This window comes from Dipodomys spectabilis, unplaced genomic scaffold (genome assembly GCF_019054845.1).
Source record: "Dipodomys spectabilis isolate Male_0828 unplaced genomic scaffold, ASM1905484v1 ptg000041l, whole genome shotgun sequence".
Lineage (NCBI taxonomy): Eukaryota > Metazoa > Chordata > Mammalia > Rodentia > Heteromyidae > Dipodomys > Dipodomys spectabilis.
In genome coordinates, this window is record NW_024870718.1 from 276,363 (window position 1) to 284,013 (window position 7,651).

At 40.8% G+C, this 7,651-nt stretch overlaps 1 long non-coding RNA gene across 1 annotated transcript; it reads left to right on the top strand.

Moving 5' to 3' along the window:
• The first annotated feature begins 1,020 nt into the window (after positions 1-1,020).
• Positions 1,021-7,007, top strand: LOC122106436. The gene is made up of 3 exons (XR_006147181.1): positions 1,021-1,092; positions 1,942-2,056; positions 6,955-7,007. It is a non-coding gene; the product is annotated as an uncharacterized LOC122106436 (long non-coding RNA).
• Positions 7,008-7,651: the final 644 nt, after the last annotated feature.

Consider the following 7,651-nt stretch of genomic DNA (forward strand, 5'->3'; position numbering starts at 1 on the left):
CAGGTAGCTGATTAACTAATTTTTACTTCATCCTACACAAAAAAGTAGAGGGCACATGGCTTCTTGAATAACACTAGTGACTATTAGTAGATCAACCCTGTGTCCTTTGTTTTTATCATCCTTTCAGAAAGCTATGGTAAAGGTTTTTGTTTTCCTTCTTATGTTAATGAATTGAACTTCACTAATATTTTACCTGACTAAGCCATTCTTTGTCCAGCATCCTTATGTTCATGTGACCCACGCCCCTGTCTCCCTTACTGTCTCTGTCATGTTGGGTCTTCTTTTTTTTTCTTTTGTTGGTCGTGGGTCCTGAACTCTGGGCCTAGGCACTGTCCCTCAGCTCTTCAGCTCAAGGCTAGTGCTCTACCACTTGAGCCACATCCATTTCCAGCTTATTCTGTGTATTGGTGCTGAGGAATTGAACCCAGGGCCTCAGGCATACAAGGGAAGCATTCTACTACCACTGAGCCACCTTCCCAGCCCTCATGTTGGGTCTTCTTGAACCCTCCATCAAATGCCTTGCACAGCATTACCTATTCACTACATTTATTTTAAAACAGTAAGTTTCTTCAAAAATAACTCAATAACCCTGTCTGGAGGCCTGATTCCTATGATTGTAAGCATAGTCTGTAAATCTACAAGATAAAGGAAAAGGTTTAACATTATTTAAGCAACAGAAAGCTCACAAAAAAACATACTCTATCCCTGCCTTTGTCTCTTCCTCTGATAGTGCATATCTTTTAGAAGTCAGCTTCTTCAACTATTGGGTCAAACCTTCCAGAAGGAAAACTTGCAGATATTACCTTGGGCATAAACTAAACTTATCTGCCACCTTTTGTTTAAGTAGTAGGTTTTTCCCTCTCCTGATACTGGACAGGGGTTTAGTTCACTGCCACAAAGTGGTCTGCTGAATCTGCTCTCCTCATACTTGGGACAAGTATGTGATGTTATTTCATGGTACCATATGTCTGTGGAGTGTCATGAAGTAAATTTTCTAAATGTCCTTTTCCTGGCTTTCTAGAAGAATATCACTGAGCAAGATCATAAGCAGTCCCTGCAGCTCACATTCCATTCACTGTGCACATATTTTAGGTAAGTTCGATTCTCCTCAATTATTGAATAATTCTAACATCTGTAGTTATTTTTCTTTAACTAGTCCTTCCTTCTGTGCTTTCGGAGTAGTGCTTCTCCTACCCAGAATTTAGAGAGATTCTCGAGTTCCTACTAGGCATGAGAATGACTAAAATAGTGATAGACTGATACTCTTCTCAAGACCTTAATCCAAGGCCCTTATAAGACAAGGTAGTATTGAACCCAGTGAAAACTTCTTCAGACCTTCAGTCTCTAATTAAATATCAAAGACAAAAACTAAAACCAAAAGAGTTTGGGGTCCTCAGTCTTCGATTACAACAACTGAAAATGCAGAGTAGTAATGTATAGAAAGAAACATTCCAGGAAGAGAGTATATGGAGACTTACAGTCCCATCAGAAAAGCAGATGGGACTGTAGAGTTCCTTAATGGAGGCACAGACTCTTGAAGGAGGGAGGGAACTGAGCATCTGCTTACAAGTTGGACTATCTGGTATGGATGACAGATTTAGGGCTATTTGTATAAAATGCTTTCAGAATCAGTTAACGAAGATGATGATAGGTCCTGGAGGTGTTGCATGAAGAACATTTGAAGATACAGGGATTGTTAGCCTGGATTGTTGAGTTACGAGTCATGATATCAGATATATTTAACACTTATATCAAGGTATTTATGTGCCTGTGCTTTTGGAAGGACATAGGACATAGTCCTAGTTGTAACTACCATTTGTCTTCCTGACCCAGTCCCCTCTATTTCATAGAACTGATGCTGATATCTCTCTGTGTTCTTTATTGGAACCTGACCAGGAAAAGCCTCTTCCTACAAACAGGTGTGAGTTTGTGTCCTTTCAGTGATAAAGATCCAGGTGGCCTTCTACTTATACCTGAGAAAAGTGACCTTGCTGGCATGAACATTGGTGAAGTCCTAGCTGTCATGAATACCCTCCTTTCTGTGGCTGCTTGAGAGGTACACCCTGTTTTCTTCTCCATTCTTTACCTCATGCTTCTTTAAGAGTATGTGATAAGACAGTTACTGTGGGTTTTTTTTGGAGGGTGGGTGGGATTGATGGTACTGGCTTTGAAATCACTGCCTCATTCTTGCTAAGCAAGTGCCCTACCACCTTAGCTGTGCCTCTTAGCCCTTTTTACTCCTGTCATTGTGAGGATAGTGTCTCAGTTTTTGCATGGTCTGGACTGAGATCCTCCTGGTCCTGGTCTCCCAAGTAACTATAGTGGCAAGCAGGTACACCCCAAGCTATCATTTAAGGTAAGATATAGTGAACATTTTTCTGAGTGTTCCTTGAACTACAGCTGCGATTATAGCATGATCTACCATACCTTGCTACAGTCTTAACTTTTTTAGTATTGTTTTTGCCATCACATCAGTTTTCTCTCATATGTCTAGACTATTCTGCCCATCTCTGTGTCCTCCTTAAAATTCTCACTACAAGATCATTGATATGTGCTGTCTTTCCAGTTCACCACGGATCATGCTGATCTCCATTGTTATTTCTGCCATTTTCTATACTTTCTCTTTCTCTTGTAGCATATCTCAATCCTGCATATTCTTCAACCTCTAAAAACTTCTTCAAGTTCTTACCATTCTCAGTCAAAGCCACTGAGAGAAAACTTCAGGGTTCTCATAAGTTGATAGATACAGGATCTCAAGATGCTGGAACAACACTGAAACCTGGCTCTTCAACTGGGCCATTCAACTCTGAAATCCCACTGACTGTCCAAGAGAGTTTCCCATAATCCCTTACCACTGCGACATCAAGTACTTGACCTTTCTTCCCTTTCTCTCATCTGTGATACAGAGGAAATTGCATATACAATTAAACTTTCTAGGCCAGAGATTATTGCAGCCACTGAATTATCTTCTTATAAAAGCAAGCATTTATGGTTATAGGGAGGGAGATAGACAGAGTTACATTAGGAGAAAAAAAAGTAAAAATGGTCTAAAGTACACCTAGCCTGAGCTTTATTCTCATGTCTGTTAGTTCAACAATGCCTACCCAATGCCTGTTGTGTGTGAGGCCCCACGTTAGGTACTGAGGATACAATGATAGAGGAGCCCAAACAAATGTGTGATTACATAGTTTTGTACATACATCAGGCTGTCAAAGGATGAGCACAGGTCTAGGGAGAGGGAAGGCAACTAGGGAAAAATATTTTGGAAAACAATTGCTGAGCTCAGTGAAGGACTTTGAATAGGCTTAAACAAGCAAAGAGGAAGTTAGAGACATTTCAAATGGAAGAAGGTACACCTACAGTGGGCCTGTGATAAATGGAAGGAACAGGTTACTAAAAAGGGGTTGATAATGGGTAGATTCTGAACACGTGGTATTCATGGTTTTAGTGGCCTTAAGGTGGTAAGACCTAGTTGCATTCTCAAGATAGAAATTGTGGCTAAATTGAGCTGCAGAGCTGAGGGACAGCGCCCAGGCCCAGAGTTCAAGCCCCACAACCAGACCCAAAAAAAGAAAGAAAGAAAGAAATTGTGGCTAAAGATTTGTAACCAGTAACGAACAGGAAGTCATGATTGGGGACTGCCTCACATCACTCATGGGCATCTTGAGGAAATCTACAAGGAAGGTAACCAGGACAGTAGGAAGGAGTGTCAGGAAGAAATTCTGGCAGAGAAAGGGAAAGAACTTAAAGAGGGCCAGAGTTTGCAGAGCCTGAGGTTCAGTGGAGAGGCTTTGCTCTCCAAGTGGTAACTGGGAATGATCCAATAGAGACAGTAGAATGGGACTAAAGGAAAAGCAAAGCCACAGCATGAAGGGACCATTTCAAAATGTGGTTCACACACAAAAGAATAGATATGGAGGGACAATAAGTGAAAACAATTCTCTGTAGTGTCATTCTTAAGTGTGTGTTCACAGGTTCCTTGTTTTTCTTTCTAGTCATCCCTGTACAATGTGTTGGTTATTGCTTTTTTTTTTTTTAACCTTGATAGCATACAATCTTCTGTGAAATATTTGATTTGTTTAACAATGTTTTTGAGGTTCATTCATGTGTTGTCATTTGTATTCACTGGTGTACCACAATAGTCTCTTTATGACATACCATAATTATCTGCTTAACTTGGAGAGGCATATGGGTTGACTCTAGTTTGGAGGAATTAATTACAGACAGTGCTAATATTAGCATATTTCATAGTTTTTTGTTTTGTTTTGTTTTGTTGGTTGTGGGGCTTGAACTCTGGGCTTGGGCGCTGTCCCTCAGCTCTTCAACTCACGGCTAGCGCTCTACCATGTGAGCCACAGTGCCACTTCTGGTTTTCTGGTGGTTTATTGGAGATAAGAATCTCACAGCCTTTCCTGCCTGGGCTGGCTTTGAACCACAATTCTCAGATCTCAGCCTCCTGAGTAGGTAGTGTTATAGGTGTGAGCCAACAGCATTTGGCACTTCATAGTTCTTCTTCTTCTTCTTCTTTTTTTTTTTTTTGTTGGTCGTGGGGCTTGAACTCTGGGCATGGGCGCTGTCCCTGTGATCTTCAACTCAAGGGGAGCACTACCACTTGAGCCACAGTGCCACTTCTGGTTTTCTGGTGATTTATTGGAGATAAGAGTCTAACGACTTTTCTTCCCAGGCTGGCTTTGAACTGCGATCTTCAGATCTCAGCCTCCTCATTATCTAGGATTATAGGCCTGAGCCACTGATGCCCGGCTACTTGATAATTCTTCTTCTTTATTTTTTTTTTGTATGTCGTTCGTAGGGCCTGAACTCTGGGTCTGGGTGCTGTCCCTCAGCTCTTCAGCTGTAGACTAGCACTCTACCACTTGAGTCTCAGCCCTACTTCCAGATTTTTCTGCTTATGTGGTGCTGAGGAATCGAACTGAGGGCCTCAAGCATGCAAGGCAAGCACTCTACCACTGAGTCACCTTCCCAGTTCCAACTTCATAATTCTTATGTGACAGACCCTCTGGAGGTTAGATGCCCCTTCAGAGAAAGTCCAAAGAACAAAGATGACAAAGAGTTACAAAAAGATAATGAATTATTTTCAAGTAGGTTTTTAAAATAAAATTAAAAAGTGGGAAAATCCCATCTTCCCTTCCAATATACAGGCACAATTTTTTTTCAGGCACACAAAAAAATCAGACACAAATTGAATGGACATTTCTAAAGTTTGGGCTCATTAGTATACATGTTCATCTTCAACAGACATCTCTAAGCATTTTCAATGGTAGGAAGATTACAAGCTACTTGGCTACTTCTTTCATATACAAATTCTAAATTATGTAGTCATTTAGTCAATTCTCCTAACTTAAAATATTATGTTTTCTAAAAACATCCTCCTTATAGAGAGATTCCACACAGTGGTCCAATTTCAATCCTTTGGAAATTACGCTTTTAAAAATTAAAGGTTGGGCTGGGAATGTGGCTTTGTGCTAGAGTGCTTGTCTAGCATCCAGGAAGCCTGGGATTTGATTCCTCATTACCACATATATAGAAAAAGCCAGAAATGGTGGTGTGGCTCAAGTGGTAGAGTGCTAGCCATGAGCAAAAGAAGCTGTGGGACAGTGCCCAGGTCCTGAGTTCAAGTCCCGGACTGGCAAAATAAAAATTAAAAAAAAAAATTAAAGGTTTCACCAGGTGCGAGATTACAGCTAATCAGACAGCTGAGATCCAAGCCAGTCTGGGCAGGAAAGAATATAAGAATTTTTTATCTCCAATTAACCACATCTTTTCCCCCCACTCCCCAGAAAAGCCAGAAGTAGAGATGTGGTTCAAGTAATAGAGCAGTAGTAACCTCAAGCAAAAAAGCTGAGGGACAGCACTCAGGTCTTTAGCTCATGCTCCAGAACTGCCACCAAAAGAACAAATAAATGCTTCTGTTTTTTTTAGTGATATATATTTACCATTTAAAACAATATGTAGCTCCTAGTTCTTCAAATACCTTGACACTAGTCTTTAGCCTGAAATTAGACATACTTTTCCAAAAATGAAGAGCTAACATTTAGTGAGATCACTGCCCCCAGTCACACAATATCAGTGATATCACTAGCAATTCTGTTTTTGTTGTTGTTATTGTTGTTTAAGCCTAGTAAAGAGGTCACATGACTATAGCATAACAATTTTTGATGTTTGAATTTATATTTTCATTTTCAAATGAATTGCTCGAAAATGTGATTTTCCTATTGTTGTCCTTCAATGATGGATTATCTTTATTTTTTCCATATTTTATTATCAATTTGTGGTACAGGGTAGATTTATTTTGACATGTCCATTTACTCATACAATGTAGGGGCTGGGAAGATGGCTCAGTGGTAGAGTGCTTGCGTTGCATGCATGAGGCCCTGGATTTGATTTCTCAGCACCACATAATCAGAAAAAGCCAGATGTGGCATTGTGGCACAAGCAGTAGAGGTCTAACCTTGAGCTGAAAAGCTGAGGGACAGCGCCCAGGCCCAGAGTGCAGGCCCTACGACTGACAAAAACAAAACAAAATAAAACTCATGCAATGTACCTTGATCAAACTCACACCTTCTTTTCAACTCTCCCTCAACCCTGCTAGCAAGAGAGTTGATTGAAGACTCAGGAGAAGGGCCCAGAGACAGAAGATTCATTACAAGAAAGAGATGAACAATGGGGTGGGCTTCTTGGGGTGCAGAAGATGTCTTGTGGAACAAAAAGAATATTTATAGGTTCCACAAAACTGCAGAGCAATAGGGAAGTTTTCCTAACACCATTTTTCTTGGTTCACTTCTGGATTGAAAGCTCTTTCATAACTTTGCCCCATACACATAGGTTTTTTTTTTGTTTTTGCTTTGCCAGTGACAGCTGCTTCTATAGAGATATTTCCTGCCCAAGTTCTGGGAACATTATTTGGACATTTCCTGTTTGTCTGTTTCTTTGTAGTGTGAGCTGTTGATGCTCAGTGAGGCACCAGGGGAAGTTGGCTCTGTGCTCTTTTTTTCTGTTCTGATCTGTGCAAGGTAGCCTGCTCTCCTGGTGTTATCTGCAACTGAAAAGCACAGACTCTGGAGCCAAAGATCTTACAGTGAACCTTATAGAAAAATGTGAGTATCAATATACAATCCATGGAAACAGATAATTATAACTCATGCATCAAGTATGTGTATGGCTTATTTCAGTTCAGATCTATAGTTATTTCTGCTTTTGTTTTTGTTATTTGGAAGTTTTTGTTTTGTTGAGACAATATCTCACTATGTAGCTGAGGAATGCCCTGAACTCGTGACTCTCTTGCCTCAGCCTCTCAAGTGCTGAAATTACAAGCCTGTGTCACCACCTTGTTCAGCTTATTTTTGTCTTTTTTTGTGCCATTTCTGGGTCTTGAACCTAGGGCCTGATTGCTGAGCTTTTTTACCTAAGGCTAGTGCTCTACTTGAGCCACAGCACCCCTTCCAGGTCTTTTGCTGGTTAATTGGAGATCAGAGTCAAGTTGGCATAGAACCCCAGTCCTCATATCTCAGTCTCCTGAGTAGCTAGGATTACATGCATGAGCCACCAGTGCCTAGCCTTTTTTTCTTCTTTTGCTGGGAGTGGGGGGGGGGGTGCCAGTACTTGAACTTAGGGCCCAGGCACTTTCCCTTAG